This window comes from Silene latifolia, chromosome X (genome assembly GCF_048544455.1).
Source record: "Silene latifolia isolate original U9 population chromosome X, ASM4854445v1, whole genome shotgun sequence".
In the NCBI taxonomy this organism is placed as follows: domain Eukaryota; kingdom Viridiplantae; phylum Streptophyta; class Magnoliopsida; order Caryophyllales; family Caryophyllaceae; genus Silene; species Silene latifolia.
Genome location: NC_133537.1, coordinates 112192423 through 112201030, shown reverse-complemented (window position 1 = coordinate 112201030; position 8608 = coordinate 112192423). Strand labels below are relative to the sequence as shown.

At 39.4% G+C, this 8608-nt stretch overlaps 1 non-coding gene across 1 annotated transcript; it reads left to right on the top strand.

The window, feature by feature from the left end:
- Positions 1-5805: 5805 nt before the first annotated feature.
- Positions 5806-5912, top strand: LOC141625007 (small nucleolar RNA R71). The gene has a single exon (XR_012534807.1). It is a non-coding gene; the product is annotated as a small nucleolar RNA R71 (small nucleolar RNA).
- Positions 5913-8608: the final 2696 nt, after the last annotated feature.

Below are 8608 nucleotides of genomic sequence, written 5' to 3'. Positions count from 1 at the left end.
GAATAATCCTTATATCAACAATGATATTGGTGGTGATTAAAAATTTATCACAAAATCACCTTATAATACATATTAAATGTTTATTTATTTTTATCATGGTATAGACTATCGTTTGAAAATAATTACGGAGTGTATAATATGGAGTCAATTATTTGGAAAAATCAATGATTAAGTTAATATTTAAAAGTATATTTTAATTATTGGTACATTTTATATAAAATTTAAAAGTCGTATTTAATATTGGGAGTGTTATACTAGTTGTGTGAGGTCTAGATAAATTGGTATAAATCGGCGAAATTAAAATCGGCCCGTGTCTTTATTTTGTCCGAGCTTCGTCCCTGTACCGCATCAATCAAAATAAAGCCACATAGTCATTAACATAAAGGGGAAAAAGGAAATTGGAAAGATCATACCATGCGGTCTTCAATATCCTCATGTCTCGGATGTGGCGTAGCCGATCAATGTGAACAAGGATAAAACAAATACAATATATACAACAATATATACATGACTACACTACAAAGGAAATGAACTTGTTTTTGGTTTTTCAATTTTTTCAAATTTTTATGGTTTTTCGAATTTTATGATTTTTTTGGGTTTTTGAATAAAAGTTAAGTTAGAATTCCCCATTCCCACACTAATATGGGCATTGTCCTCAATGGCCAAAATGATGGGAAATCATGCAAGCATGATGCATGAATTCTACTCTAAATGCAAGCTATACTAATCTACACTACATGATGCATGGGTTTTTGTTTATGACGGAGAGCGTAATTTAGATTACCTCCCGTTGCGTATGCATTTACTTCCCCAAACCGAGTTAGACATTATTTCTAATGTCCTAAAGTTGGGGGTAGTTCATACACACAAGATGCAATGCATGAAACTAAATTTGTCATTTTGGATTTTCAAAAGTGGGAACAATGAAATAAGAACACCTCAATGGGGCCGAGGTGTTAGTCCTTTATGTTGCTAGGACTCTCCAACCATGATCAAGATAAAGTAAATAAAACAAAGAAAGAAGTAGACAAACCTCAAGAGGGTAGGAGCCTCCAAAGCTTGCTAGTATTCCACCATATCATCATTATCATCATCTTCCTCAATAGAAGTGGACTCATCACCGCTTCCCTCTTCACTTTCTTGCTCACTTTCTTCATCATCCTCTTATTCTTATTCATTAGCCTCTTCATCAATGTTATCAACAACCTCATCACCGACAACCTCATCGTCACCCGGAATCTCACCCCTAGATGCACTCGGAAATAAGACCTCCCTATCCGCCCAACTAGGCAAAGGACATGAAGGATCAAGTATTCCTTGCCTAGCTAAATGAAGGAGGGGTGGATATTGGGCTAAGTAAGCATTTTCCCGATCCTTAAGAGCTTGTTTGTGCATCTCTTGCATAAGTAGAGTCATATAGTCATTGCTTGCTTTAACACCTTCGGGTTTGAACTCTTGGTACTTGAATGGATAGGGTGGTGTGACAATGGAGGAGGAGGGCATTTCAATTTCACCCCTTTGTTGTCGGATGATGTATTCGGCTTCTTTTGAGAGGGGAAGAAGGTAGTTTGTCCGATGGACACTCAAACGGCATATCTTGGAAGGCAAAGTAAAAGATCTAGCCTCATTGGTGAGCCACCCATACTTGGTGTCAAGAGGGTTATGAGTGACCCACTTGTACTTGTTAATCATGGCATCTATGTCAATGAGATGACCCCCCTTTTTCGCCACATACTTGCTATCCTTGTTGAAATTCGGATCAAAGTACTTAGCCAAAAGAGTGACTAGACCTCCATTTACAATAACGGTGGTGCCTTACTTTCCACAATCAACATTTAGCCATCTTTCCACCAAAAGCCTTAGAGAATTGTAAGGCTTGGTGAATTCCCTTCCAATATTTAAGGCCGACTCAAGAAGAACACAATCGAGCTTGGTAAAGTGGTTAGTGTCTTTTCTTGCAATGATGGTATACCCGATGAACTTGTGCCACACTCTAATGCCCGGATGGTGGACTAATAGAGCGCGACTAGCATGATAGTTCTCAAATTTCCTTCCGGAAATCGCCTCCCAAAGAGGAGCGGGGTCATACTTTCCGGGATTCTTAAAATAACTAGGTGAATCACTAAGACCCAATGCTTTACCCAATTCATCAAAGGTGATGCGCCTACTCACATTTGCAAGGCGGAACTCGATGTTTTCTCTAGTCTCTACCTTAGTAACTTTCAAAGAACTCAAGAATTCTAAGGTAAGGGAGGGGTATGTCAATTCTCTTGTAGCAAACAATTTTCCCAACCCCATGGCTTCAAAGAAGGCTTTAGTTTGTTCAAGGACACCCAATTTGTTCAAGGCATCTTCACATATGAACTTGGTGGATAGAAAGGATTTCTAGCATACTTGGCAAATGTATCCCTATGGGAGTTAGAAATGAAAATTACCTCCAGATAGTTCGATAGTTGAGCAATTTCCGGAGTTGTTGATGTTGTTGCTTCCAAGGGAGGTTGTTGTTGTTGCACTTCCAAGTTTGAGCTAGCTACCACCATAGCCAATGAGGCTTTCTTTGCTTGAAGACTCTTTTGTCTTGTTGAGAGTGTCTTTGCCTTAGGTGCCTTTGTTGCTCCTTTTGTCCTTGCCATTGATGATTTAACCAAGAAAAGAGTGAAAATCTTCAATTTCCAAGTATACCCAAATCGATTTTAAGGTGAAAGGCTTTGCCTTTATAATTTCAAAAATCGACTCAAAGGTTGAAGATTTTGGTGCTTGGTTTGATTTTTGTTGGAAGAGGAGTGATTAATTGTTGTTAAAAGGAAGTTTTGATTTGATTTTGTTGAATGTGGTTGAGGAAATCTTGTTTTGGTGATGGAGAGGATGAGGGTTTTGAGTTTTGGGGTTTATGGGTTTATGGGTAGTGTTTTGAATGAAGGAATGAAGAAATGAATGGGGGATGGGGTATTTAAAATACCCAAAAAATTTGAAATAGCAGGGGAAGACGGGCGTCTTTCCTTCGGGACGCTCGGATTCTGCCTGTTTTGGTTTGATAATTCTCGCCTAAAGACGGGCGTCTTTCAGTAAAGACGCTCGTATTTATCAATTGCGGGACGGGCGTCTTCTGCGGAAGACGGGCGGATTCTCAGACAGTGATATTTCTTATTTTTCCCAGCCAAAAAGACGGGTGTCTTTCTTTTCAGGACGGGCGGATTTCTGAAGACGGGCGGATTCTCTTCTAGGACGCTCGGATTTATCAACAGTTCCAAAATTTTAAATTCTCAGCTCAGATGGACGGGCGGATTTTGACAAAAACGCCCGGATTGCCTGAAGACGGGCGGATTCCCATGAAGACGCTCAGATTCTGCCCCTTTTACCCGGATTCAGTTCCATCCGTGTACTTGCATATCCCGTGTCATTTTCCATTCTTCAAATCCCGTGTTCTTCATTGTAGGGGTACTACTAAGGCATGAATAGCCTAGGCAATTGCTATCCCCACACTAAGCTAAAGCACTACACATCAATTAAATCATTAGTCCCTCCCTCACTTCTCTCAAAAATGATAATTATCTTGATCAAGGCATAAAAATCCAAAAATGACAAAAAAAAATGTAATGTAAGAATTAAAATGCGAGTTAGGGAGTTAGAAGTATTTACAAATGGTGGTTTAGGGAGGACTCCACCAAACTCTCATCCTTAGTGAGATGTCATGGGGGCATGTGCAAGGTGTTGTTGATGTTGCTCAACACCTTGAAGAAGTAATCAAAAGCTTGTTCATTATCATGATAAAGGTCTTCAATAGACCTTTGCCCTTGTTGTCGGTCTTGATCGATAGCATTACCAATATAGGGATTGAAAATCCCTTCAAACTCATCGTCCCAAAGACCACAAACTTCATTTACTTGATCACTAAAGATCTCTTGAGTTGATGGAGACAACTCTCCCACTTTCTTTTCTTGGCCAATGAGGCCATCCTCTTCATTGCTTGACTTTGGTGAGCTTTTCAAGCTCTCTTTGTTACAATTCACTTGCTCTTTGAATAGAGCATCTTCAATTTTCTTCTTCCATTGGAATTCCGACTTCTTCCTATCATCATTTCGGCTATAATGATCAACCATAAAACATGGTTCATGCAAACGGGGAGCTCTCATGGTCTTGTCAAGATTGAAAGTTATGCTCTCATCTCCCACTTCTAGAGTGAGCTCTCCATGCTTCACATCAATCACCGCACCCGCGGTATGTAAGAAAGGTCTTCCTAGAATGATTGGAATGTTGGAGTCTTCTTCCATGTCAACAATGACAAAGTCCACCGGGATGAAAAATTTCCCAATTCTTACGGGAATATCTTCCCATATCCCTAATGGTGTCTTCGTCGATCTATCGGCCATTTAGGGTGTGATATTGGTGCATTTAAGCTCTCCCATCCTTGACCTTTTACTCACCGAGTACGGCATAACACTCACACTATCCACTAGATCACATAAGGCTTTGTTGATCGTGGTGTCGCCAATGGTACACGGTATTGAGAAGCTTCCCGGATCTTTGAGTTTTGGAGGTGAACTCCCTTGAAGTATTGCACTACTCACCTTAGTGAAGGCGATAGTCTCAAGCTTCCGGATCGACTTCTTCTTTGTGAGGATGTCTTTCATGTATTTTGCATAGGCCGGCACGTGATTGATTAATTCCGTGAAAGGAATTGAGACTTCCAAATTCTTCACAATTTCCATAAATTTTCCAAGTTGGTCATCAAATTTGGGCTTGGCTTGACGACTTGGAAAAGGAAGTCTAATCACAATGGGCTCCTTCTCCTTGACCTTGTCTTCATTTTTCTTTGAAATTTCTTCTTTTGATGGTTCTCCATCCTTGGAGTTTTGCACAATTTCTTCTTTGTCACTAGCTTCCACAACTTCATCCTCAACTTGCTTCTTCGGTGCTTCATACCTTGTACCACTCCTCAAGTGAATGGCACTGACCGTTTCATGTCTTGGGGGATTACTTTGAGGTGGTAATTGCCCCTTTTGTCTTTGTGAGCTTAAAGATGCTAGTTGAGTCAATTGGGTTTCCAACATTTTGGTGTGAGATAGGATGTTGTTGATGGTGATTTCCTTTGCTTGACTATCCTTTTGCATTTGAGTGAAAAACTCTAGTTGATTCTTTTGCATTTGGAGGACCGCTTTTTTAACATAAAAACCTTGGTCATTTTGTTGATTGTATGGATATTTATTTTGGTAACCTTGGTTTTGGTTGTAAAAGGGTCTTTGATTTTGGTTTCTCATGGGAGGTGGGGTGTATGTTGGTTGAGGGTTTTGAACATTTTGGCTTTTGTATGAGAGATTTGGATGGAATTTGGTGTTTTCATTGTAATAGTTTGAATAAGGGGTACCACTCTTGTATGCTTGGAAAGCATTCACTTGTTCATTTGTTTCCCTACATTCACCTTGGTCATGTCCCAAAGTTCCACAATTCTTACATATCCCACTTGGGATTGATGAAGATGCCGTCATGGCATTAACATGATGCTTTGGTGATTTTGAGGCTTCTTCAAGTCTAGCCATAGCTTTTTCAAACTTCAAATTGATGGTATCAATGTGAGCACTAAGTTGAGCGCCCAATTGAGTAATGGAGTCCACTTCATGCTTTCCTCCTCTAGTAGCCTTACGAGGTCTACTATATTGTGAGTTATGGACCGCCATTTCCTCAATTTTGTTCCAAGTTTGATTGTCATCAACTTCGGTGAACATTCGATTTGATCCCATCTTGAGAATGTTCCTTGAATCTTCATAAAGACCGTTCCAAAATTGTTGTACCAAGAACCACTCGCTAAGTCCATGGTGAGGACATGAGCGACAAATTCCTTTAAATTGGTCCCAAGCTTCATACAATGATTCTTCATCCCTTTGCTTAAAGCCCGTGATTTGAGCTCTTAGCATGTTAGTCTTTTCCGGTGGATAGAAGTTTTTGTAGAAAGCTAGAGCCAATTTTTTCCAAGAATCAATTCCGAGAGTGGCCTTATCAAGGCCTTTCAACCATTGTTTTGCGGTGCCAATTAGAGAAAAAGGAAATAAGACCCATCGAATTTGGTCTTGAGTTACACCGGTTTGAGAAATCACATCACAATAGTCACAAAAAGTCTCCATATGAGAATGAGGGTCTTCACTAGGCATCCCCCCCGAATTGGCTTCTTTCGACTAATTGGATAAATGCGGATTTGGCAATAAAATTTCCGGTTAGATGTTGTGGTGTGGGAGTACCATTGGGTAGGTTCTCCTCGGTGGGTACGGAATGTGATGAAAACTTAGGCATTGTGGGTTGATTTTGTGTTGGATTTTGTGTTGGGTTCTCCTCACCTTCTCTTGCAAAAGGGTTGATGAACTCAATAGTATTTGGTTGAATATCTACAACTTCACCAATACCTCTCAAAGTTCTCCTAGCAAGTATTCTATTGGTTGTCAAAGTTCTTTCAATTTCGTGATCAAAGGGTAACAAGTCACCTTGTGACCTTCTAGACATGCAAAATATCAAACAACACGGAAACAATTAGAACAAACCTTGAGGAGTTTTACTTCCCCAAGGCAAAGAAAGACACAACTAATAACAATATAAGAAAATCTAAATCAAGTTAACACCGTCCCCAGCAACGGCGCCATTTTTGGTCGGACTATATTTTTCGGTTACTTGTCATTAGGAGCACCTAGACCAAAACACAATTTATAACTTCACAAACAACTCTACAATTAGTAAAGAGGTAAGTAAAGGTCGGATCCCAAGGGACGGGAATTGAGATGAGATTTCTATTGCAACTAGTGGTGTCTTAAGGGGTGTCACAATTGGGTTTTGATGTAGAAGATCACTAAATTAAATAGCAATGAAAGTAAACAAGCAAGATGAATTAAAAGGGATGTAAACAATTGATAAAAGGCACTAGGGTGTCATGGGGTCATAAGGGATTCATGGGAATTGATCATACAAACATATTCTCAAGTTATAAGCAAGCAATTATTGTTGTGATGGATCGAGTTGGTTTATATCTTACAATCCTAGGAAAGTTTGGGTCCCGGAGCCGAATCGATTAGATTGTACAACACCTACAAGTCGACTTAGTCTTCCCTACTCAACAACATGCATGGTCTAATGAGACTCGAGTTGGTTTATGTCTTACAAGTCTCATTGAAAAGATAGGTGATGGGTAAAAAATGCAAGGATTCATAGGCTCGCATTTCATCAAACATAACATGTGCATAAGTTGAGATCACAACAAGCAAGCAAATAAACTATGAAAGCATATTAATTTAAGCATGAATCATCCCCCATGTTGGTTTCCCCTAATTACCCATTAACCCTAGCTAAGGAAACTACTCACTCATTATCATGTTGAACATGCTAGCAAGGTTGTCAATCATACCAACAAAGTGAAACATGATGAATAAATGAAAGTGATTAACAATAATTAAAGAGGGATTAAGAGAATTATACCTACTAATGATTCCAATAATAAAGCAAAGAATAAAAGAAGTACTTGATGCTTGATTGGAAGGTTGTCAATCTCCCAATAATAACCCAAATAATCTTCAATTACCCAAAATAAAGGATGAACAAGAGAGAGATTAAGGAAATAAAACTTGTATTAAAACTTGATTAAATGTTTATTACAAGATTAAAGAGAGATTTTATTGATATTAACTACACTAAAGATTGCTAAGAAGAACATGCTCTTCTAATTAGACTAATGGGGTATTTATAGTGGGGATTAGGTGCATGAATTAGGGTTAACTAAGGGCTTAAATGACGATTAAGTCCCTTGTTGAGGAAACGCCGGTCTTTTTGGAAAGACTCCGGTCTCTAGGGAGACTCCGGTCTTTAGAAAAAGATGTGCATCCTTCCTTGAAGCTTGAAGAAGACGAAATGGGTCTGCCTGGGAATCCGGGCGTCTTTAGCACGGGACGGGCGGATTTGGTGGTTTCTGCCCGGGCATCTTGGGAGTGAAGACGGGCGTCTTCTGGAGATTTTGTCCGGGCGTCTTGGTGGTGAAGACGCACGGATTGTGGGTTGTGGACGGGCGGCTTCAGGGGAAGACGCACGGATTGTTAGGCAGTCTTGTTTCTTCTTCTTTTCTTCCTTTTTCTTCATAAAATCCTTGGGGATTTCCTCGGGGATGCAAGGATCTTTTCTCATCATTGCCCATCTACTATAGTATGTACAAAGGCCTTCTAATCTTGTCTCTCCTTGATGCTTGGTCATTGAATTCAATCAATTTAGACTCATTTTGCCATGAAAATGCAAGGTTTGCACTCCTTTCCTACCAAGGGATCAAAACCTCAAAGAATATGCAAAACAAAGAACTAAAGACAATAAATGACCCAAATATGCACTAAAAAGCATGGGAATAAGGCTAATTCGGGGACTAAATATGCTCTAATTATGGTCACATCACTCTCATTACTTTACATATTCATATATGTTACAATTAATTTAGTCATAAAATTAATTTAGATCTTATGCATGCAAACATGAATAAGGATAAAGAAGAAATCGTTTTCCTTACATTGAGATTTCAGATATATGGGCACAAATGAGTTCTCCTACTCATTTGTTCTTGAGCTTCCTAATATTGGATGAACAAGGATTC